The sequence below is a fragment of the Canis lupus genome, chromosome 24, assembly GCF_003254725.2.
Source record: "Canis lupus dingo isolate Sandy chromosome 24, ASM325472v2, whole genome shotgun sequence".
Classification (NCBI taxonomy): Eukaryota; Metazoa; Chordata; class Mammalia; order Carnivora; family Canidae; genus Canis; species Canis lupus.
Genome location: NC_064266.1, coordinates 12,085,608 through 12,110,965, shown reverse-complemented (window position 1 = coordinate 12,110,965; position 25,358 = coordinate 12,085,608). Strand labels below are relative to the sequence as shown.

Below are 25,358 nucleotides of genomic sequence, written 5' to 3'. Positions count from 1 at the left end.
CATTTTTTTCTACATAAATTTGATAAAATTATCGTTTATTGTGTACCTAAATTTAAAATAACAATGTGGCAGCTATTTATAATCTAAGATATATAGCAAAGATATTTTCCCTTTAAGTTTAAAATAAACTGTGGCATGGAGGAATATATCAAATTATGCTTTTGTGATGGCTCCCTCCACTCCCTTCAAAGGATAAAGGACATAGTATTTACTTGGGTTGTTTATCAGGACTTTGTGCTGAGAAGTGGAAGGAAAGAAGATCTGAAGAGTTGAGATGATAAAATTACTTTTCATAAAAACCAAAAATGAGAAGATAGGGAAGGTAGGGAGAGGAACTAGCACAACTGAAGATTCTGAGAGAGTGAGAAAGAGAGTCAGAAGCTTTGGGTGGGAGAAAGAGGTGTGTAAGAAGGGTTCTTAGGAAAGTAGGCTGTCCAGAATGCAGCACAGTGTCCCATTCTTCAAAGAACAATTGTCATAAGACTTTCATATTATTCTCCAGGGCTTTTGATTCAAGGCCTCAAAATTCATGGTGCTTTTCCTGACATGCCAAAATGTTGAAAAGATTATGAAAAGCAAACAGGGTAGCTTAAAAGATAGCTCATCCATTAAGTGTTTCTCTTAAAATTTTCCCCAATGTGAAATGCAAAGTAATGTGCTGGAAAGACAATGATTAAGCAAAGGGTATTTTAAAGTTTACTTTTCTTTCCATTTGATTTCTCCAGCTTTCAAGTATCTGCTACTCAGCCCATCTGTTGTCCTATTTTGATTGTTTTTGGCAAACAGATGCAGGAGGAGAACACTATTGCCTTTTCTGTTTTATATAACCCTAGAGATAAAAACATAATGTTAGTCAGGTTTTCTTTTGTAGGGAAAAATTGTGAAGTACTGAAATACATTTAAAAAAAAGTTACTGGATGTTTTCAAAGGAAAACTAGGCATTGTCTAACCTCCCCCTCCAGGTTATGTGGTTCTATGGTGTCTTTACAACTTTCGTTATATTGGTGTTTTTCACAAATCTGTAAGTTGTAGATGACTGAAAGAGATACAAATTATTCTTGTCCAAAAATATGCAAATGAATTTGGAAAAGGTTTAATTAATTTTCCTCCTTCTCTGTGGAAGAAGCCATTATGGCACAAATTAAGCAAATTCAAATTCATTGCAACATTCCTAGTATACGTTTTCTGAGTTAAGTAAAAATATTTGACATGTGCCCATTTTATATATGTATGAGGGATGTGCTTATCTTTTCTAAAAAATTATCCTTTAATATTTTCATAAACTGTCTTTCAGCCTCTGAGAGCTCAGCTAAATATTAGTCTTACCTGGGTTTCAACTGGACACAATATTGAATTATTCTTTTGGAGTGAGGAATAGCAGGGGATGGCCAGGGAACAGGGTAGCTGAACTGACCTCTCTTTGACCTCAGTCAAAAGTCTCAATTGCATATATCTCCAGTGAACCTAGGGGAACTGAGCCATGATCTGCATGACATTTTTATCTCTAACATTCAGTTTGACTTTCAAGTATCACAGAGTAGGAAAAAAAAAAAACATGAATCCAAAATGAAACAATATTTTTCAGATTGCCACTATACCATCAAGTCTAATGTGAAAGAAAATCCATTTCATTTTTGCCACTGCCTGCTGATTAGCATGAACTCAGCTGCCCTTCAAAGTTTCAGCCTCTTGAACGCAGGTTCAGTCATTGCTTTGAGCCAAAGGGAGAACAGGAGTTAAAATTCTCAGATTTCCCTGAGAGTTGTTTTTGAGTGAATGGGGGAGAATGTATTTGGTGAATGGTTTTAGCTTACATTGAAGTTACTTTAATTTTGTTTCATTTTTGTGTATGAAAATAAAAGTAATATCAGAGAAGGGTACTGACAACTTCCACTGGGTAAAATACCTGCCATCTTGACAGAAGTTTTGCCATAAATAGAAATAGATACAAGAGGTCTACCCTGTACACATTATCCTATCAGAATTAGAATACATGCCACATTTTCATAAAGGAAGGGAAAAATAATTTCCTTCTACTATTCTAGGTTCTCCACTGGGGCCCCTATAACAACAGAGAATAGCAAAAGAAACAGAAGTTTATTAACATGTGTATCTCCCATATACATAGGAGAAACTCAGGGATGAGTAACTCAAAGAGATGGCTGGAACTTGAGCCTAACTACTGTCTTCAGCCAAAACAGAGGAAGAAGGATGGGAAGGTGAACACAGAAAGTACAGTAAAGAAGGGTAAGGTTTGTTATACAGATTTTAGGCTGTGCCTTCTCTATTGATAAGAGACTCTTGGGATTTAGAGTCATACTTCTCTTCCTGGTAAAAGAAACAGACAATGAAGATTTTCTTTATAAAGGTAAATTTCTCTTACAAAAGAGTAGCTTCTACTCTGTTTTTAGAACTTCTTCTGAATCTTTTCTTTCTTAAAACAATCAGCTCTAAATATTAACAACAACGATCAGCTCTAAGTAGTACTTTTATCAAAGAGGCATTTTTGGGGGGTAACATATCCTGATCTCCTGCAGTCATATTTTGGGGTGGTACATTCTGGTCTCCTACACTTTCTATTGCCAAGCCTGAAGCCACATCCTGGCATTTAGGTTGAATGCTCTTTCTAAGGCAACCATGGCTTCTTAATCACATTCAGATAGTTTTTACTTGTCTTCAGCTCTTGTTTTGATTTTTTTGAATCTCAAGTTGGCTTTTGAAGTCAAAAGGAGCACTTTTCCTTTCCCTCCCTGTTTATAGAAGTAAAGGAAAAGAACATGGGGTCTAATTCAGGTAAATATCTTAACAGAATGACATGCAAAGTATAATTTTCAAAATGTTTAACATCATGCAATTCCCATATAAAATCATAATGAACAGAAACCAAAGTCTTATTAAGCTTATCAATGAAGTTAGTTCAAGAAAGGATACGTGTAACTGATGATTATTTTGTCAGTGAGAGAAAGGAAGAAAACAGCAGTAAGTCACAAGATTAGATGCAAAACTGGTTATTGTCCTTGTTCTATCAGTAATATGACCATAGTCTTTGGGGTTAACTTTTCTATACAAGAAAATCATTGTGTTACTATCAGACAAAAATAATTTTCATTGCTCCTGGACAAAAATTATTTGCATAATATTGGGCAAAGTAGTTTATACCTTATCAATTTACAATAAAGGAATATCCAGCTTTACAGAGTTGAAAATTGTCTGAGGCCTAATCAATAGTAATGGTAAATCAAACAAATTTTTTTTAATATTTTATTTATTTATGAGAGACACAGAGAGAGAGAGAGAGAGGCAGAGAGAGAAGCAGATTCCATGCAGGGAGCCCGACGTGGGACTCGATCCTGGGTCTCCAGGATCACACCCTGGGCTGAAGTTGGCACTAAACCGCTGAGCCACCAGGGCTGCCCCAAAGAAATTTTTATATCATGTGACTCTAGGTCAGGAGTCAACAAACTATAGCTCAACTCGACTTAGCCACCCGGTTTTTAATTAAAGTTTTATAGGGACACTGCCACAGGCATTTGCTTATGTATTATAAATGGTTTCTCTTGCTGCAGAGTTGAATAGTTGCAACAGAGATTAGGTGGTTGTATAATCTAAAATATTTACCATGGAGCCCTTTATAGAAAACAAAACAAAACAAACTTGCCAACCTTTGATCTAGGAACACTAGGAACAGGGCAGTGTCTAACAGCAAAAATGAGAGTGGCATAATGTTTTTTTCCTCTTTTAAGTTTTGGATATTTTTTCTTTGCAACAGTGTTAATAAGAAAGCATGAGAGTAAAATCAGAAAAACTTCAGGGAAAAGGCACATCAGAAGTATGTGCCTTCTGATGATGTACATGTGATTGAAAATTGCGTGCATTGTAGCCACACTACACAATGAATTCTGCTTGACTGGATTATAGATCCTCAGACATTCCTTCAGAATCAATTACACACATTGAAAGCAGAAGAATACCAAGTTCTTTATTTCTAGGAAGAAAGCTCATGACCCACTTAAGTCCTCAGCATTTTGAATTACTCATTTCTCTTTGATTAAAAACATCAACCCAGATTTTGATATTTAGCTCATCCATATCTTGGTTTTCCTTCAGAAATTTGCTATATGTGCCCCACATCCAGGAACTGCACTTTCAAAAAAAAAATAACTTCTGACTTTACCTTGGTAACTTTATTTATAAAAATAAATAAACTCACATAATTGTTTATTTTCTAGAAATGGTATTGGAGCAAGGATGCTAAGATATCTGTCTAGACTAATCCAGTTCATGTTGCCTCTGTAGAGGTCTTCCTGTATCACTAGCCCACCACCAGTGTGTATTACAGATTTTTGGAAGATTTTATAGCGTCCCTGGTCCCCATCTGCAAAGCCAGTGAGGGAAAATGCCATCTTAAATCTAACTCAAAAAAAGTAAATATTGACAAAGTTTTACCTAGATTGCATTCAGGTCTGAATTTCAGCCAGTACCTTAGATAATCCTCTGGTTATCTCAGTCATCCCAACCTCTCCCTCTTGAAGTCCTAGAATCAGCCAGTTACCAAAGTGTTGACTCTCTGGCATGGAGTAGAGAACCAACACTCAGTCAAGAGTTCAGGACTGGTGACTGGTGTCCTCACCATGTTGTATGCTAAACATTTTACGTTTCACACCCCCTTGTAATGTTTTCCATATTAACAAACTGTTTATTATCCCTTTCTAGTTGCTACCAGCACCCACCAGCCACCACAGAGAATCAATGCACACCTCTTTAAAAACAGCAGGGGCAAACTACAAGGCAAAACAGGAGGGACAAACCTAGAACGGGACATTAATGTTACCTGAATGAGAAAAAGTTGTGCAGATCATTCTAACAAAGGGCGCTAGACATAATCAAGACACGACTGAGTACAGAAGAACTGTACAGCCTAGCCTAATGAAAAGAACTGGGGCATTTATTCACCCATTGGCAAGGGGTTCTTGTAGGGAAAGAACAAAGAAAATAGAAAAACAACACCAGGGAGCTTTAGAAAAAACCTGATTTCATACTTCTGCTCAGTCCAACTTGTGTGCCCAGAAAAACTCATCCATTCTGGTTTTAGCTCTCTCCGATTATTAAAAGCTACGCTTGCACACTGAAGATCAGCTGCTGCTGGTGTCCCATCTGTACCCCTCCACTTCTCTTTATAATTCAGTGCACATTGACCCAACTTTCAGCAGCCAGCCTCTACGGTTTTTTTTCCCCTAAGGGCTTTACACCCTCTGCTAGTTGGTGTAAAATGTCCCATTTCCTTTGATCCTCACGTAGGATAATCCTGACATGTTCTACACTAGCTTTCAGAGTTTCCCAACAAAATTGGGCTCCAGTCATCTGTAACAGTAGCTGGCTCAATAAGGTACATGATTACTGGCTCCTTTCCCTTCCCCTGTCTCACTTACATAATACACCGTATGTTTCCTGCGCCTCCCAAATTACACTCAAATCATTGTTTCAGGATCTGTTTCCTAGGAGTGCCCCCCCCAAAACACAGTAGGTGTTCAAGAAACATTCAGTTGCTCACCCATGCCTTAAAGTATTTCTACTTTTTTAATTTATTGAGGTTTTCAGTGCCTTAATTTTTTTCAACATGGTCAATTTTCATGGGCAGTTGGAAAGAATGCATATACTCTATTTTCAGGGTGCAGTAGGATATACATTAGTCAGTTCTACTTTTAAATTATGTTATTTAGGCCTTTCATATGCTTTCTGACTTTTCATCTTCTCAATATTCTTAGACTAAAAGAGTTTTTTGAAGTCCTCTATTACCAGAGTGCTTCTGTCTTTTTATCTTCTGTAATTTTTGCTTTATGATCATTGTTGCTATGTAATTTGATAGATATTCAACTATTCAGTTTGATAGATAACTGATAGATTTTTGCATTCATTGTACGCTTAAAAACCATAAAGTGCCCATTGCTCTTTGGGCTGAATCACAGCTTTTCTGATATTATGTTAATAGTTTCTGGTTGTTTAAAAATGTATCTTTTCTGAAGCACCTGACTGATTCAGTTGGTGGAACATCTGACTCTTGATCTTGGGGTGGGAAGTTTGAGCCTCATATTGCACATAGAGATTATTTTTTAAAAAATCTAAAAAAGAATTTTTTTCAAAATTTACTTTTTCCTAGTAGACTTTGCCCATCTTTCTATTTTTGCCTATCCTCAATCACTTTGGTGTGATCCTTAGATATGGCATAGTTGTTTTTTCTTTGTAATCCAATCTAATCTAAAATTCTTCTTTTAATATGTAGGTTAAAACCATTTATATTTACTAAGATAACATATATTTTTGTCTTAGTTCTGTCATATTGTTGCACATTTTCTGTCTATATATTTTAAGGCCTTTTTCAATGTGGTCTGTTTCCTTTGGTTTGCTTTATGTAGCTCTGAGTTTTAGGAAGCTTTGCAGTTCTGTCCTAGTGATTACCCTTATTAATGCATTTAGTCAGTGCATTATAGTCCTCCACTAAGAGAAATAATAAAAATAGTGTTCCTTCTTTCTTCCCCATTCCCTCTCTCTCCACCATCCAATTTAAATGACTAATATTCCCTTTCTTAATGTTATCTTTATATTATTAAGAATTATAGGGATCCCTGGGTGGCGCAGCGGTTTGGCGCCTGCCTTTGGCCCAGGGCGCGATCCTGGAGACCCGGGATCAAATCCCACGTCGGGCTCCCGGTGCATGGAGCCTGCTTCTCCTTCTGCCTATGTCTCTGCCTCTCTCTCTCTCTGTGTGACTATCATAAATAAATAAAAATTAAAAAAAAAAAAAAGAATTATATACCTGTCTAGAACTTAATTAATCAGCTTTGAATGATGTCATTGAAATAAAAGTTATTATAGATGAGATAATCAGCATATTTGTTCCAAGTCTACCTACTTCATTCCAGTGTGTAAGTTGTGACATTTCTGTATTGTCCATGGTTGCTTCAGGGTTAGCCCATCACCTTCAGCAAGTGCACTTTTACAGTGCTTTCTGAGATCTGTTTTTCTCCTGGGTTCTTTCATGAATCTCTTGCTTTTTTCCTTCCCTTTCTTTTTTCAGCTGCTTCCCTGCTCCACTGCTTTATTTATTTTAGAGTTTATGGGTCATATTTGTCTCCTACTTTCACATAGATGGAATCTGTGGGTAGGTGCTTTTCATTCTCCTTGAAGATTTGGAATAGTTTTTCAGGAATTGAAGAAGAGAGGCTGATTTATACAGATTGGTTTATACTGGAGGTCCCTGGGTCTGGGTTTTGTTGTTGTTTTGTTTTCTGACGCTGTAATCCTTACCCATGCATATTTAGGATTAAGCTTCTCAAAAACACAAAAGGTTGGGGATCCCTGGGTGGCGCAGCGGTTTGGCGCCTGCCTTTGGCCCAGAGCGCGATCCTGGAGACCCGGGATTGAATCCCACATCGGGCTCCCGGTGCATGGAGCCTGCTTCTCCCTCTGCCTATGTCTCTGCCTCTCTCTCTCTCTGTGACTATCATAAATAAATAAAAATTAAAAAAAAAAAAAACACAAAAGAAGTGACACTAACCCTAGGGGTGGTAGGTGTTTTAACAAAAACAATGAAGGAATCACTGGCAGGGTAACCTTTTCATCACCTCTCCAGATATAGAGGTAGATGCTTCTCCACTTTGGCTTAGGCAATTATCTGGGCCAACTTCTAACCATTCCTCATTTAGTAATAACCATTTTCATTCCAGCTCAGGTTTACAAATCTGATTTCACAGAATTATAGATCATTAGCAGTAAGAATGATGCTGAAGTTTATATACTCGAAATTTCAGCCATCAATATGATTTTTTGGGAAGAGAAATGTTTTGTGCTTATTCTTGATTAATCAAAAGATTTTAAAAATTTGGACATAGTCTTAACTCTCAAGGCAAAGATGACATTCGGTGAATATTTCCATTCAAAGTATCTTGGGGGGATCCCTGGGAGGCGCAGCGGTTTGGCGCCCGCCTTTGGCCCAGGGCGTGATCCTGGAGACCCGGGATCGAATCCCACGTCGGGCTCCCGGTGCATGGAGCCTGCTTCTCCCTCTGCCTGTGTCTCTGCCTCTCTCTCTCTCTCTGTGACTATCATAAATAAATAAAAATTAAAAAAAAAAAAGAATCAGAGGATATACTGTATGAAAAGTTATGTACCTTTAAACACAAGAGTGTTTAACCTAGTCAAACTTCAACTTAATTTTATAGAAACGCACACACAAACACAAGGCATTCCAGGACTTAGGAAGCTGAAGGAACAAAGATATAAAAGATTTTTTTCAATTGGTATTGCCATTCCACTAATTGAGGGTGGGCCTCATGGTCAGTCTGAGATGGGAATCTCTGTTCCCTCAGCTAGCTTCTTAGGTCCCTGAATGCCTTGTGTGTGTATGTGTGTGTGTGTGTGTCTGTATGTGTTGCCAAATTGAATTTGTGTAAGCTAAATACATTTATGTTCAACACTGACATGTTGAAATGTAAAGAAGTTTTCTGATTCATCTGTAAGCACCGAATTATTAGTTTTATAGGATTCAATTTCTCACCTTATGCTTTGTCCTTCCAGCATTTCAGAACTTTGCTCATTCATTGATGCTAAACCAGCAGGACTCAGAATTGTTTTAATATTAGAGCACTTGGAAACCAAAGTACATTTTGATGAAGTCTTAGTATATTTTACTCCAATCATATAAATAATACCTGAGGACAAAATTCTATGTTGTTTATCTTTTTTTTTAAGATTTATTTATTTATTTATTCATGATAGACATAGAGAGAGAGAGAGAGAGAGGCAGAGACACAGGAAGAAGGAGAAGCAGGCTCCATGCCAGGAGCCGATGCCGGACTCGATCCTGGGACTCCAGGATTGTGCCCTGAGCCAAAGGCAGGTGCCAAACCGCTGAACCACCCAGGGATCCCTGTGTTGTTTATCTTAAATTTATATTGATTGAGATAATTAAATTAAATGTATACAATATAAAAGCCAACAGAGTATCATAATCACAAGATACTAATACAAACACAGACACACAGAGACAAATCTGTGAGCCAAACCTATTCTTTTTTTCTTTTTCTTTTTTTTAAGAAAGGCAGACTGCCACACACATCACCTCATATAGGTGTGTCTGAAGTCTTGGAAGCTTGACTACCCTATATTCTCCTACAGATGGACTTTGATTGTTTGAGGTTCTAGGAGGGGAGCACAGCTACTCGTATACCCTTGACCAAAGAAAGGTCTATCTTCTCCTCTATCAGAGAAGGTCATCCTCTTCCACTGAGCTCATAGCTTTGGGAGAGATGCACATGGAGCAGTGAGGGAAGAGGACAGCCAGATCAGCCAAATCAACTCTGGCAATCAGTGGGGTGACCGATGTTGCAGCAAGATCACCCTCATACCTTCAAACGTATTCTTTAACATTGGTTTGCTAAATGTGCATTTGTTTAGTTGATGGCTAGTCCTCCCTGGAAAATAATCAATGGCACCTGTCAAAAGTTTAAGAAACATTATATTTTTAAACTATTGTAGGAAATCAAATTTGATAAAAATCTCCTTGATTTATTTTTTCTGAACTATAATACTGTTCCATTTTATTTATTTATTTATTTTAATTTTTAAACGTTTTATTTATTTATTCATGAGAGACACAGAGAAAGAGGCAGAGATATAGGCCAAGGGATAAGCAGGCTTCCTGTCCGGAGCCTGATGTGGGACTAGATCCCGGATCCCAGGATCATGCCCTGGGCCAAAGGCAGATGATCAACTGCTGAGCCACCCAGGCATCCAATACTGTTCCATTTAGCAGAACCCCCTGTGCTTGCTCACAAAAGGTCAGTGTTGGTTTGCTACTGAGTGGACAATCTCAATCCATCCTATTAGCTGAATAGAAATCTGAAGGTCATAAAAGTCTTGAATGTGTTCCTTCCATTATACTTGTAAAGAACTAATATTTCCTATCTGGAAATCTAGAGCTTGCATTCTCCAGGGGGTGTGAGTTCTTCCCACATTGTTATACAACCTTCATTCTCTGAGTGATGTCTTTACCACTAGCTGTGTTTAATAATCTGTTCTGAAACAGGCAAAGATACAAACACATCTTGGTTAAAGGTAAAAGAGTGTTAAATAAACTAGCTTCTCTAATCAGAATATTGCTAGAATATAAGCATGATAAGTTCAGGGGCCTCTGTTTTTTATTGATGTTTTGCTAGAGAAATGCCTTGCACATAGTAATGTTCAGTTTGTATTTGTTGAACAGTTTATGGTTGAAACCATTTTAGCTTTTGTCATGTTTTTCTTTTCTTTTTTTTTTTTTTTTTTTAAAGATTTTATTTATCCACTCATGAGAGACACACAGAAAGGCAGAGACAAAGATGGAGGAAGCAGGCTCCACAGAGGGAACCTGATGTGGGACTGGATCCCCGGACCGGGATCATACCCTGAGCCAAAGGCAGACACTCAACCACTGAGCCACTCAGGCATCTCTGTCATATTTTATTTTAATGCCGCTGTATTTTAGGGTCCTAAGGCTGCCACAACAAATTGCTACAAACTGGGTGGCTTAAAATAGTAGAAATTTATTCTCTCAGAGTTCTAGAGGCCAGAAGTCTGAAATCAAGGTGTTGGCAGGGCTACAGTCATTCCAAAGTCTCTAGGAGAGAATCCCTCCTTGCCTCTTTCAGTCTCTGACAGCTCCAAGTCTTCCTTGGCTTGTGGCAGCAATTTCTGCATCCAGTTTCTGCCTCCATATTCACATGGCCTTCCCCCTGTATCTGTTTCTTCTCTTCCTCTAAGGACATTTATCACTGGACTTAGGGTCTACCCTGTCAATCCAGGATGAGCTCATCTCAAGATCTTTCACTTAATTACAGCCACAAAAACCCTTTTTCCAAGTAAGTTAATATTCATGGGTACTGGGGTTAGAATCAGGACATATGTTCTTAGTGGCCACAATTCAACCCACTGCAACCTCTGATTCTGTTTTCAGATTCTATTCATTCAGCACACATTTACTAAGTCTTTATTATGTGCCTGACACTAAACACTGAGGATGCAAACAGTATGCTATGACCACTGAGTTTCTGTAGCAGATAGTAATCTATCAAAGGTTTTTATTCTAAATCCTTCAGATCCAAAATAAAATTGAAATTTTATTTAAAATAGAATTAACTTTAAATTCATATAAGAGGAAATCTCTTCATGTTAATTTTCCCATAAATTCTAATGAACACACTTTATTGATGTTAATTTTTCATTTACCATACTATTCATCATTTTAGATGTTTATTAGTTCAAAATCGTACCTTTTAAAAAATTTCATGATGTGGGGCAGCCCCCGTGGTGCAGCGGTTTAGCGGCGCCTGCAGCCCAGGGTGTGATCCTGGAGACCCGGGATAGAGTCCCACATTGGGCTCCCTGCATGGAGCCTGCTCCCTCTGCCTGTGTCTCTGCCTCTCTCTCTCTTGCTCTGTGTCTCTCATGAATAAATAAAATAAAAAATCTTTAAAAAAATTTCATGATGTGAAACACTTTTAATTAGTTTTAATATGTTTTGTTTCACCACAAATCAGAGTTGTGCAGGGGCATTAAATTCAGGGAGAGCCCATTTATCTGTGTCATTTTGTCATTAAGGTATCATCAACATACCTTTGGCTGAAGTTAACAGCATTTTGTCCACAGAAAGCAAGCCTGCAAAAATATAGGTAGTTTATTTAGGAAATAATGCCAGGGAGCAGAAGTGTAGGAGAGGAGGAAGGCGTGAGAGAGAGAGAGAGAGAGAGAGAGAGAGAGAGAAACAGTACAGGAATATGTTGCCAAATGAGCCTCCATTGTGTGGCAACTGATGTTTGAACCCAGAACACTTTTTGAAGAGTTTAATAATATATATCTCAGAGACAAAAGAGGGAAGTTTTTACGTACCCATTGGCTTCCATCCCCCATTGGTCAACAGTCCACACTGCCACTCATCTAGGTGCACATATGTAGAGGCTGAGCAAAACTAAAGCTGTTTGCACAAAAGGGACATGGTTAGTCTGAATGAGATGTATCCCCATAAAGCTGGTCAAGGCATGTCCTGAACCAGTCACCATGGTAAGTAGGTGCAGTAAAAGGAAATGCCAAAAGGATTTGTAGGTGAGCAAAAGAGGTGCCCAATATACTTTCACTCCCCCACTGCCAAGTGTGTTATCTTTAGCTTATGAGACTTGGCAGACTTGGGGACAGTGTAACATAATGAGTCACATCATTGGATTTTGACACCAAAATACCAGGCTTCTGATCTTGGAGAAATCACTCTCTGTGTGTTTCAACCTTCTAATATGCATAAAAGATAATGATGGCCATTCTTCTCTCTAGGGTTTACTGTGAGAATGAGATGAGATAATATATAGAAAGTGCTTGGCCCAGTTGGTGTACATTCTGATACCAGCTTTCTGATAGCAGCTGGGTGTCCTTCAGTTCAACTCAATTCTGACACTAATTACTTGGAGTTAGAACAGATTGCATGGGTTAACTGCTTAGTCCCACAAGACTGCCCCTCACTTCAGATGCCAGTTATAAGTCCTGGGTGAACTCAAGACACCCACTTCTGTCTGGCAATCGACAAATTCAGGGGCTTCTCACACTCCTGCAAGTTTGATAATTCACTAAAACAACTCACAGAACTCAGGGAAACACTACACATAAATTGCCATTTTATGGGAAAGGATACAAATGAACAGCCAGATGGAGAGACACATAGGATGTAAGGTGTGGAAGGGTTCTGAGCATAGGAGCTTCTGTTTCCATGGAATCAGGTTCCACCACCCTGCGGGTACATCATGTTCACTGACAGGAAGCTTCCTAAACCTAGTTCTTCAAAGTCTTTATTGAGGATTCATTTTATATGTACGGTTGATGAAATCAGTAGGCCACAGGATGAAACTCAATCTCCAGCCCCTCTCCTGGCTTCATTGGTTGGGGAGGTAGGGCTGAAAGTTTCAACCATCCTATCACATGGTTGGTTTTTCAAGCCACCAGCCCTCACCCTGAAGCTATAAAAAGGCCCTATCTTAATTCATTTTAATAGCATAAATATAGGTCTGGTAGAAAGAGGATCATATGAATAGTAAAAGATACTTCTATCACTGAGGAAATTCCAAGGATTTCTGAAGCTCTTTATCAGGAAATGGGAACAAAGACCAAATGTACTTTCAAAATTAGACTACAGCATGATCCGTAGGAAGCACTCACTGAACATTGACCATTATTGTTCCCAACTTCAAGAAGCTTTGCCATGCACTAGTGTCATCACCACCCCGCCTCCTAAAACTCTGCTCTGTTTGTTTTCAAATAAAAAAGTAAATCTTAAGAAAAAAATTTTCAGGGTAAAAGAGTTAGAAAGAAATACCAGCTCAGTTTAATTTCCTTTGGCAAAATGTAGAAGAGTATGTTTAAAGCAACAAATACAACCAGTCATTCTTGGAAGGCCTCCTAAATGAAGACCTTGGGTAGAATAGGGTGGGATTACCTAGAAGTAACAGTGCTTGCTGTCAAGGAGTTAGAAATTCTAGGCAGGAAAAAGTGACATTTACATGAAAGTAAACTATTTGAAAGATTCATAGTAAAGAGCAAGCAAAGTAACACTGCAGAGCAATTCTTGAGCAAATAAGTGTATTTCACAATAAATGCCAGTGAATAATGACTTCAGTTTTAAGAGATTGAGGAAGTGTTTACAGGCAAGTTTCAATACCAGGGTTGGCAGAATTTAAACCTTTTGGGGGAAGAGAAGAGTGCATTGAAAGAGCACTACTTTTAGCAGTAGCAAAAGCCTAGAGACAAGAAAGATGAAATGTAGTCCTAGCTATTGTCTGGACAATTAGTATACCCTTGCTGATGTTTTAAGTTTGAAACAAGCAACACAGATCTAACAATAGCAATATCAGGCTTATAAAGGGTGTCATGTTTATTCATGAACTTTTCACTATGAGGAGCCTGTATAGATCTGTTGTTTATTTATCAAAGGAGGGAAAGATATTGAGGTCAGTTGTAGAAGTGGAATGTATGAAGTCTGTGAATTCAGGGGAGTGTATTCAGGTTACCAAGACTGTGAAGAAGTGAAAATGAGGAGAAAAGTGAATTACTTATATTCTTGAAATCAAGAAAGTGAATTGAGCCAATGGGAATGTAACCTAATGGGAAAGAGAATCCCATGGAGCCTGAACACACACCCACTTGGGGTTGCCTTGGTGAGGATCTGCCCTCCCCTATCGGCTAATGGTAAAAAAAAAACATAACCTAAATGAAGAAAATAGTAATTGTGTTGTCGAAAACCGACCACTATGCTCCAGAACTGAAATATGTGACTCAAAGACAGAGTTTGGGTATAAAGAAGGAAGACAGTTTATTACTTTTCCAGGCAAAGGAGGCTGTAGCAAGCTAATGTCTTCAAATCTGCAGACCCAGGGGGTACCTGGCAGGCTTAGCCAGTAAAATGTTTGACTCTTGATTTTAGGATCATGAGTTCAAGCCCAACACTGGGTGTGGAGCCTACTTAAAAACAAAACATGAAAAACAAACAAACAAAAAACAAACAAAACAAAAAAACCCCTGTAGACCCGCTCCAGGGTAAAAGGCTGGCTCTGAGCAGTTTTGATAGGAATCCAGTTGGTGTGGCCAGCAGCGTCAGTCATGTCAGGGTGGTCTCATGACCAGCACTGATGATGGCCATCTGAGCCTCCCTTACTAAGTATTGATATTGAGTTCCTGAAACAAAGAATTCTACAGAAAAACAAGTAAAGGGGAGGGAGAGGCTTCAAGAATGAGGAAGAGAAAAATGTGTTCAATTTAAAGTCAAGGCTTGCTGAAGCATTGCTGTGTCCAACTTAATTTCTATCCATCTTTACATTTCTGCAATGGTTTCAAATGGAGGTAGGTGGAGCTGGCCATAGCCTCTGGATGTCTTACCTTGGATTTTAGGTTACAAAGGATGAAGTAGTAGAGAAAAACACTTATTATTTATAAAGAGGCTAAATTGAACCTATTTCTTTGAGAGCTTCTGGGTCCATATGATATTTTCCTTTTTGACCTTGGTTAATGTTGGTCTACCATAACTCGAATGATGTTACATCCACATTGTTTTCCTACCAGCATTGCTACATGCAAGGAGCCTCACGATGAGAAAGGACAAGCATATTCTTCCCTCCTGAAAAGCCTGGCTTAGGATCTATGATGTTGTGTGTATAATAAAAAATATTTATTGTTAGTCTTAGTCCTCTCCAGGCCCAGAGCTCCTAAAACTCTTGGAATTTCCTAAGAGTCTTTTGTTACATAAATGGATGGCTTTTTTTTTTTTTTTTTTTTTTTGGATGGCTTTTTAAAAGCCCTGACGTCACTAAGGCTGGGGGCTGCTGGCCAGGGAAACTCCCCATGTGATTAAGCGTGTGGGCACTGGGGATCCCTTGGTGGCTCAGCGGTTTGGCGCCTGCCTTCGGCCCAGGGCATGATTCTGGGGCCCCGGGATTGAGTCCCACGTCAGACTCCCTGCATGGAGCTTGCTTCTCCCTCTGCCTGTGTCCCTGCCTCTCTCTCTCTGTCTCTGTCTCTCTCTCTCTCTGTGTCTCTCATGAATAAATGAAAAAAATATCTAAAAAAAAAAAAAAAAAAGAGTGTGGGCACTTTCAGTCCTATGCCTTCAGTCCCCCACAGACCTGGGAGGAGGGATGCTAGAGATTGAGTTCAGTCATCAAGGGCCCATGACTTAATCAACCATAGTGGTATAATAAAGCCTCATAGAAACCAAAAGAATGGGGTTCAGAGAACTTCCAGGATGGTGAACTCATGGAGATTTGGGAAGAGTGGCATGCTGGAAGGGTAAGAAAGCTCATGTCCCCCTTCCCCTCACGTACCTTGCCCTGTGTATTTCATCTGGCTTTCATCCATATGCTTGCATATAATTTGTAATAAACCAGTAATCTATTGAGTAAACTGCTTTCTTGAATTCTATAAGCTGCTTTAGCAAATTAATCAAACCTAAGGAGGGGATAGTGGGAAGCTCTGATATACAGCCAGTTTGGTCAAAAACACAGGTGACAAGCTGATTTGGTAATTGGCATCTGAAGTGATGGGACTAAGCCTTGAACCTGTGTGATCTGATGCTACCTTCAAGTGGATAAGGTCAGAATTGACTTGACTTATAGGACACTGAAGTTGGTGGGGGGTGGGGAGAAACCCACACATTGGATCTGCATGCAGAATTGTAGGATCACAGCAACTTCAGTAGCCTGCACCCCTTACTCTAACTCAAGAAGATTAAGCCTGCTCAGAGAGGAAACTGAGGATAGCACAAAAGTCAGTATGCATAGCAATCATTTCATTTGACTTTTGCAGCCCCAAGAGAAAAGGAACAGGTTCTGTTGTTCCTGTTTGACAGATGAGAAAACTGAACTCCAGAAAGATTAAGCAGTTTTAGTGATATCTCTTCTAAAGACTCAAGTACTTAGGTGCTCTGACCACAGAAAGAATGGTGTGAGCTTTTTATGAATTTTTTTTAATCCAGTTTGTGAACAGTTTCCATGACACACTTGCAGAGTCTATTTTCTGTATTTAGTATGTTTAGTATTTAATATGTTTAGGTCCAGGTTATCTCAGGAAGCCCAGTATACTTTTCATTCCCTCAAGCAAAGTTTCACTTTGCTTTGTTCGATCAGTAGTTTATTTCTCATTTTTAATTTAGTAAAACATAACTCTTCTTCCCAGACAATGAAAAGCCTGAATTAGCAATAACAGATTTCTTTTACGGGCAGAGATTCTATAAAGGGATGCTGAGCGTGAAATTTCTGTGAAGAACTGAATTTTATAACATTCTGGGAATTTATAAACAAACAAACAAAGCCAGTACAAGGTGTATTGCCCTAAATCATATGGTCTTCTGTAGTTGACTGCCTTCTATTGGAGGCAGCTCTGGCATTAAAAAAAAAAAAAAAGTGTCACTATCGACTTAAATGGGAGGTTTATATTTGAGTCTTGCCTTTACTGCTTCTAACCTATGTGACAATAGATGGGAAACTGGACCTTAGTTTCAACTTTCATAAAGTGAGGATAATAATACCTATCTCCTTGAGATAGGCTAAAATTATATTGAATATGATACCAGCAACATCTCATAATAAGCAGCAGGAGTAATTATTAGAGAGGGAAAAAACTCCTATATTTTAAAGATATTTATTTATTTATTTATTTATTTATTTATTTATTGCACATGCATGACCCCGGGATGGAAGGGTGGGGTAAGGGAGAGGGAGAGAGAGAATTTCTCTCTGGAATGAGCACAGAGCCTGTCACAGAGCTCAATCCCATGACCCTAAGATACCTGAGATGAAATCAAGAGTCAGATGCTAAACCAACTGAGCCATCCAGGTACCCCAGAACTTCTCTATTTTAATAATAATAATGTAGTCATCCTGAATATTTGATCCTCTTATTATTTTTGGATTCAGTTAAACTTATTTCACATTACCAGAAATGAACTATTTAGTTTGTTGGAAAGGGCTTTGCTTTTGGAATCCAAGTTAGTAAAATTTATTTTATTGTAAAGCACAGCATAAAGGTATATATAAACTATATGTCTCTCATGTAGTCTTTTATGCTTCTACTTTAAAAGAAGTAAATTCCTGTGGTCAACATGAAATGGAACCAGAGAACTTTACTTAAAAACTTGGAAAACCAACAGGCTTGAAGAAATTAGCTATGGTGAAGAATTATTATTCTTATTATTAATTCTGAAGAATTATTACTCTGATAATCCTAATCACAAAGTATACATCGTCCATATAGGGCTAGTTATACAACCATCCTGGACATTTCATTTAGTGTAATATAAATGCCTAAAAAGCTCCAGGAACTTAGAATCAAATCATTCATTATTTGCTGTCATTTAGATGATGTGTGTGAGTTCCAAAGAGTTAAAAAGAAAAGTAAGAAACCTTAGCCAATAAGTCTAGAGTGAAGGATAAAGTATTTGACTCAACTTCATTATAGAAATTCTTTTCTTGAAGTGAAATGTAAAGACAAATGGAGGTACTCATTGAATGAAGATATTTATTTATGTATATGGCTCCAATCATCTATTTTGATCCAGTGTTTTTGGTCAAGAAAATTAATTTTTAGTTGAAAATAGTAAAATAGCATTTATATAGCCTAACAGGAGTGACAATTTTGTAAAGAAGGACATACCTTAATGGTTTTCAAATTCTTCAAGTGGCAAATCTGAAAATCATGATGCCTTTTGTGAAATACTATGAAATACTAATATATTGAGTTCTATCATATGTGGTAAATACTGGCTAGATGCTTATCAATATATTTTATTTCATGGCACATGGAACAACTACATTTTCCTATCTCCCTTGACTTTGCCTGGCATCTGATCAATAGAATATGAATGGACAGTGGATTATTAGATTTATTAGCCACAAACCAGCAGCACATACCTCTATGTTCTTTTTCACCTTCTATGGTGACCATGAAGGCCACGTGTTGAAGAACGCAATATGAAAGAAGCATGAATACCCAAGTCACTGCTTGAAGGAGAACTTCCCAGAGGCCAAATAATCAATCAGAAAATTCTACATTGAATTTTGCATGAGTGAAAAATAAATCTATCATGTGATGTCACTGAGATTTGCAAGTAATTTATTATAATAGCTGGCATTACTTACTCTGACTCAAGAGTTAATAAACTATGGTTTGAATGTTAAAACAACTTTGGAAAACAATTAGGCAATAAAGACAAGAGTATCAAAGCAAACCACTATGGAAAACGATCAGTTCCTAAGGAAGATAGCAAGTGAGGAAGAAAGAAACAAGGAAACTATAAAACAGGAAGAAGCTAATAAGATGGCATGATAAATCCTTACCTGTCAATAATTACTTTAAAATAAATGAGTTAAATTCTTTTTTTTTAAAGACTTATTTATTTATTTATTCATGATAGACAGAGAGAGAGAGAGACAGAGAGAGAGGCAGAGACACAGGAGGAGGGAGAAGCAGGCTCCATGCCAGGAGCCCGACGCCGGACTCGATACTGGGACCCCAGGATCACGCCCTGGGCCAAAGGCAGGCGCTAAACTGCTGAGCCACCCAGGGATCCCGGGTTAAATTCTTTTAATCAAAAGGCATAAAGTGGCAGAATATCTTAAAAAAACAACAACAACTATATGCTGCCTACAAGACATTGACTTCATCTTTAAGGACAACATAGGCTCAAAGTAAAGGGATATAAAAAGATATTCCATGCAAATAGAAACAAAAAAAAGAACATAAGTAACTTACATAATACAAAATAGACTTTAGGTCAAAAACTGTAGCAAGAGACAAAAGTCATTATATAATGATAGAGTCAATCCATCAAGAAGATATAACAGTTGTAAACATATAAGCTCCCAACATTGGAGCATCTAAATATATTAAGTAAATATTAACAAATATGAAGGGAGAAATAAATAATACAATAGTAGTAGGGGTCTTCAACACCCCACTTTAAACAGTGGAGAAATCATCTAGGCAAAATCAGTAAGTAAACATTTATTTGAACTATACTTTAGGCCAGATGTACCTAACAGATATATACAGAATTTTCCATTCATAAAGAGCAGAATACACATTCTTCTCAAGAACACATAAAACATTCTCCAGGATAGAGCATCTGTTAGGTCACAAAAAATGTTTTAGTAAATTTAAGAAAAATGAAATCATACCAAGCATCTTTTCCAACCACAATGGTATGAAACTAGAAACCATTAATATGAGAAGCACAGAAAATTCATAAATATGTGGAAATTAAAGAATACACTTATTTTTTTAAGATTTTATTTATTTATTTATTAGAGAGAAAGCACAGCAGGGGGAGTGGCAGAGGGAGAGGAAGAACAGGCTCCCTGCTGAGCAGGGAACCCAATGCAAGGCTCAGTCCCAGGACCCTGGGATCATCACCTGAGCTGAAGGCAGGCAATTAACTGACTGAGCCACCCAGGTGCCCCAGAAGCTTCATTTTCTAATATCATCAGGTGCCCCTAAACAGCACACTCCTAAACAACCAATGGGTCAAAAAGAAATCAAGAGAAATGCTAAAAAATATCTTGAAACAAATGAAAATGGCAATATGACATACCAAAGTTTATGGTTGCAGTTTATAGTGATGAATGTCTGTATTTTTTTAAAGATTTATTTATTTATTTTAGAGAAAAAGAGAGTACATGTGCACATGGAGGGGTAGGAGAGGGAGAAGAGAAGAAGCAGACTCCCCACTGAACATGGAGACTGATGTGGGGCTCATTCTCACAACCCATGAGATCATGACCTGAGCTAAAATTAAGAGTCGTATGCTTAACTGACTGAGCCACCCAGATGCCCCAGTGGTGATAAATGCATATATTAAGACAAATAAACAACATAATTTTACACCTCAAGGAACTAAAGAAAGAAGAATAAACTAAGTCCAAAGCTAACAGAAAGAAGGAAATAAGAAAGATCAGAGCAGAATGGAATGAAATAGAGACCAGGAAAAGAATGGCAAAGATCAATGAAATGAAGAGTTTGTTTTTAAAGAGACAAACAAAATTGATAAATCTTTAGCTAAACTAAAAATAAAAGAGAGAAGTCTCAAAAATTCAGAAATGAGACATTGCAACTGATAACATAGAAATACAAAAGATTATAAGACTACTATAAACTATTGCAATTCACAAGTTTAATAATCTAGAAAAAAAACGATTAAATTATTAGGAACATACAAGCTACTAAGATTGGACCATGAAGAAAAGAAAATCTGAAATGACCAATAATGAGTAAGGAGATTCGGTTGGTAATCAAAAGCCCCAACAAAAAAAAGCCCAGGATCAGTTGAAGGATTCTACCAAACACTTAAAGTTAATAGCAGTCCTCAAACTTCCAATAATTTCAGAGGAGAGAACACACTCAAACTTATTTTACAAGCCCAGCATTACTCTGATACCAAAGTCGGATAAGGACCCTACAAGGAAAAAAGCCTACTGGCCAATATTCCTGATGGATATAGATGCAAAATTCTCATCAAAATGCTGGAAACTGAACTCAATAGTAAGTTAAAAGGACCATACACCTTTCAATCAAGTGAGATTTATCTCTGGGAATGAAAGATGGAATCACCAATTGCAAATTAATAAATGTAATTCACCATATTAATAGAATGAAAGATAAAAATCATATAATCATTTCAGTAGATACAACAGCATTTGACAAAATTCTACATCATTTTATCAAAGATATAAAAAATGGGTATAGAAGGAACATAACATAATAAAGGCCATTATGGGACATCTGGGTGGCTCAGTGGTTGAGCTTCTGCCTTTAGCTCAGATTGTGATCCCCGGGTCCCAGGATCGAGTCCTGCATCAGGCTCCTTGAGGGGAGCCTGCTTCTCCCTCCGCCTATGTCTTTGTCTCTCATGAATAAATAAATAAAATCTTTTAAAAATAAATAAATAAAGGCCATGTATGACAAACCCATGGCTAATATGCTCAATGGTGAAAGATTGAAAAATTTCCTCTAAGATCTGGAATAAGACAAGGGTGCCAACTAGCACCACCTCTATTTAATAGTACTAGAAGACAAAGCCAGAGCAATTGGATAAGAAAAAGAAAGAAAGTCATCCAAATGACTTTCCTTTCCAAATGAAAGGAAGAAGGAAGATTGTCTTTCTGCAGATATTATGACTTTATATAGAGAAATCCTAAAGACTCCACCAAAAAACTACTAGAACTAATAAATCAAATCAGCAATCTTGTGGAAATCAACTGCATTTTTATGCACTAATAAAAAATGGTGTTAGGAAAACTGGATAATCACACACAAAAGAATAAAATTGGACCCCTATCTTCCGCCACTCAAAAAAAATGAACTCAAAGTGAATTATAGTTAAATATAAGATCTGAAACTGTAAAACTCCTAGGAGAAAACATGGGGGAAAAGATCCTTGACATGGTCCTTTGTAATAATTTTTTGGATATGACACCAAAACCACAAGCAGCAAAAGCAAAATTAAACAAGTGGGGCTACATCAAACTAAAAGCTTTTACACAGCAGGAAAAAAATAAATAAATAAATAAACAGGGGCTCCTGGCTGACTCAGTCAGTGGACCATGCGTCTCAATCTCAGGGTCGTGAGTTCAAGCCCCACTTTGGGCCTAGAGCTTACTTTGAAACAACAACAACAAAAAGCTAAAAAACAATCAAAATAAAAAGACACCTATGGAATGGGAGAAAATGTTTTGCAAACTTTTTGATAAAGAGTTAATATTCAAACTACATAAGGAATTTACACAATTCAACTTTTTATTTGAAAAAAAAAAAAATCAAATAACCCAGTTTAAAAATGGGGAGAGGAAAAAAGACATCCTGGGCTGGGAGACACATGAAAAGATATTCAACATCACTCACCACAGGGAAATATAAATCTAAACCACAATGAGATACCATCTAACACCTGTCAGGATTGCTAAAATTAACAACACAAGAAACAACAGGTGTTGGCAAGGATGTGGAGAAAGGGGAATGCTCTTGCACTGTTGGTGGGAATACAAACTGGTGCAGCCACTCTGGAGAACAGAATGAAGGTTCCTCAAAATGTTAAAACTAGAACTACTCTATGACCCAGCAACTGAACTACTAGGTATTTACAAAATACAGATTTAGAGGGATACATGCACTCTGATGTCTACAGTAGCATTACCAACCACAGCCAAACTATGGAGAGAGCCCAAACGTCCATGGACTGATTAATGGATAAAGAAGTTATGTGTGAAAAAAATTAATAAAAATAAAAAAATAAAAAAAGAAGTTATGTGTGTGTGTGTGTGTGTGTGGTGGAAAATTACTCAGCCATCAAAAAGAATGGAATATTGCCATTTGCAATGACATGGATGGAGCTAGAGTATATTATGTTAAATGAAATAAGTCATGAAAGACAAATACCATATGATCTCACTCATATGTGGAATTTAAGAAAGAAAACAGATGAACATATGGAAAGTGGGAAAAGAAAAAAAATGAGAGAAGAAAACAAGTCATAAGAGACTCTTAATGACAGAGAATAAGCTGAGGGTTGATAGAAGAAGGTGGTTGGGATATGGGCTAGATGAGTGATGGGTATTAAGGATTGTTATGATGAGCAGTGGGTGTTGTATGTAAGTGATGAAATACTAAATTCTACTCCAGAAACCAGTATTGCACTGTGTGTTAACTACCTAAAACCTAAATAAGATAAGATAAGATAAGATAAGATAAGATAAGATAAGATAAGATAAGATAGAAATAAAAACGGGCAGGCAGATCCTGTCTGGGTATGAGCAATGGTGCCCTTCATGATGAAGACCCTGCACATATCGCGCAGCCCAGGAGCCAGCAAGAAGTGTTCTCATTCCAGGAATTGGTTCCTTATGCACACTTAACGGTACTGGTATAAGTTTAAACACTTTTTGAAGCCATCTATGCTTCACGTGGAAGCTTGTCTGCTGGAAAAGATTTTTGGTCCAAGCAGAGCCCTCCTCCCAGGATTGGAATGAGAGTTCAAAGTCCTCCCCCAGATGAGAGAGCCCAACTCTGAGGGCAAGGTTGAAATCTTCATCATGGGGAGATGCCAATACCTTTAGCATGGCGAAAGGCTGATTCGCATTTTGGCCAGGAAGCCCGGAGGGAAACAGAGAAACAGTGTGGAGACACAATGATGCTCAGCCTGGAAATCAGGAGTCTTTCCAAAGAGAGAATGTTCATTCTGCTGCTTTCCTTCCACTGCAGTGATGAGCAGCCTGGATGAAGCCATATAGTCACTGGAAATAGGTCAAGAGACTGTCCGGGAACCTGTTACCAAATCAGTGTAATTTTTGTGATTAGGACCTCAGTGGAAGGGGGTCGGTCTGGGTCAGGAGCCTTACCTCAGAGGCCCAGTCTGAACTCTGCCTTTGTTCCAGTGGCTACAGAGAAACCAGTATTGTCAGTGGTCTATTCACCTTTCTCCTGCATAGATAGTTGTTTAAAGAACAAATGTGAGTTACAACAAAAATAAAATTTAAAATCATAGATATAGATTAATATTGTCAAGAAAGACAATCTTACTTTTGCATGCTCCAAGATGGGAAAAAGCTAAGAACAAATGGTTGGTTCTGCTTTTTCGTAGTGTTTTGTATTAGGTGGCTGTGGCTAAGATCTTTAATGTTCCAGGGAGCTTTTGTAGATAAGGAAGAACTTTACTACTCTTTATTCTTTCATTAATACAAGTTTTGAAAAAAAAAAGTTTCATTGATATTAAACAAGCTTTATAAACCACCCAAAAATAATTTAAAAGAATAAAAAAATTAAAATGGGTGGAAGAACGGAATAGTCATTTTTCCAAAGAAGACATACAAATGGCCAACAGGTATATGAAAAGATGTTCAACATCACTAATGATCAGGAAAATGCAAATCAAAACTGTATTGATATTCACACTTGGTAGAATGGCTATTATCAAAAAGACAAGAGTAACAAATGATGGCAAGAATGTACAAAAAAGAGAACCGTTGTGCACTGTTGATGAGAATGTTAATTGGTATAGCCACTATGGAAAACAGTATGGAGGTTCCTCAAAAAGTTAAAAATTAAACTACCATATGATCCAGCATCCCACTTCTGGATATATAGCTGAACAAATTGAAATAATTCAGAGATATATGCACCCCTATGTTCCAGCAGCATTATTCACAATAACTAAGACATGGAAACAACCTAAGTGCCTGTTGACAGATGAATGGATAAAGAAAATATGATGGTGTGCTTGGTGGTTCAGTCACGGGGGTCTGCCTTTGGCTCTGGTCATGATCCCAGGGGCCAGGGATCGAGCCCTGCATCGGGCACCCTGCTCAGTGGGGAGTCTGCTTCTCTCTCTTTCTGGCCCTCCTCCCTGCTCATGCTCTAATTTTCTCTGTCCCTCTCAAGTGAATAAAAAATATTTTTAAGGGGATCCCTGGGTGGCTCAGCGGTTTAGCGCCTGCCTTTGGCCCAGGGCACGATCCTGGAGTCCCGGGATCGAGTCCCACGTCGGGTTCCCAGCATGGAGCCTGCTTCTCCCTCCTCCTGTGTCTCTGCCTCTCTCTCTCTCTCTCTGTCTATCATAAATAATAAATAAATAAATCTTTAAAAATATTTTTTAAAATATGATATGTATTATTATATCATAATAATTATAATATACATCTTATATGTTATAGACCTATCTATATAAATAAAATGGAATGCTATTCAGACAAAAAAGATGGAAATCCTGCCATTTGTAACAATGTGGGTGAACCTTGAAGACATTATGCTAA

At 37.8% G+C, this 25,358-nt stretch overlaps 2 long non-coding RNA genes across 2 annotated transcripts in view; both read right to left on the bottom strand.

The window, feature by feature from the left end:
• Positions 1–25,358, bottom strand: part of LOC125753471 (uncharacterized) — a 60,310-nt gene that overhangs the window by 8,382 nt on the left and 26,570 nt on the right. The window contains exon 2 of the long non-coding RNA XR_007405400.1: positions 23,661–23,874. This is a non-coding gene — a long non-coding RNA (uncharacterized LOC125753471). The remainder of the gene's footprint in view (positions 1–23,660; positions 23,875–25,358) is intronic.
• LOC125753473 (uncharacterized) lies at positions 397–12,753 on the bottom strand. Its single transcript, XR_007405404.1, has 4 exons — positions 12,662–12,753; positions 11,923–12,007; positions 11,650–11,691; positions 397–829 (listed from the first exon to the last, which is right to left on the bottom strand). It is a non-coding gene; the product is annotated as an uncharacterized LOC125753473 (long non-coding RNA).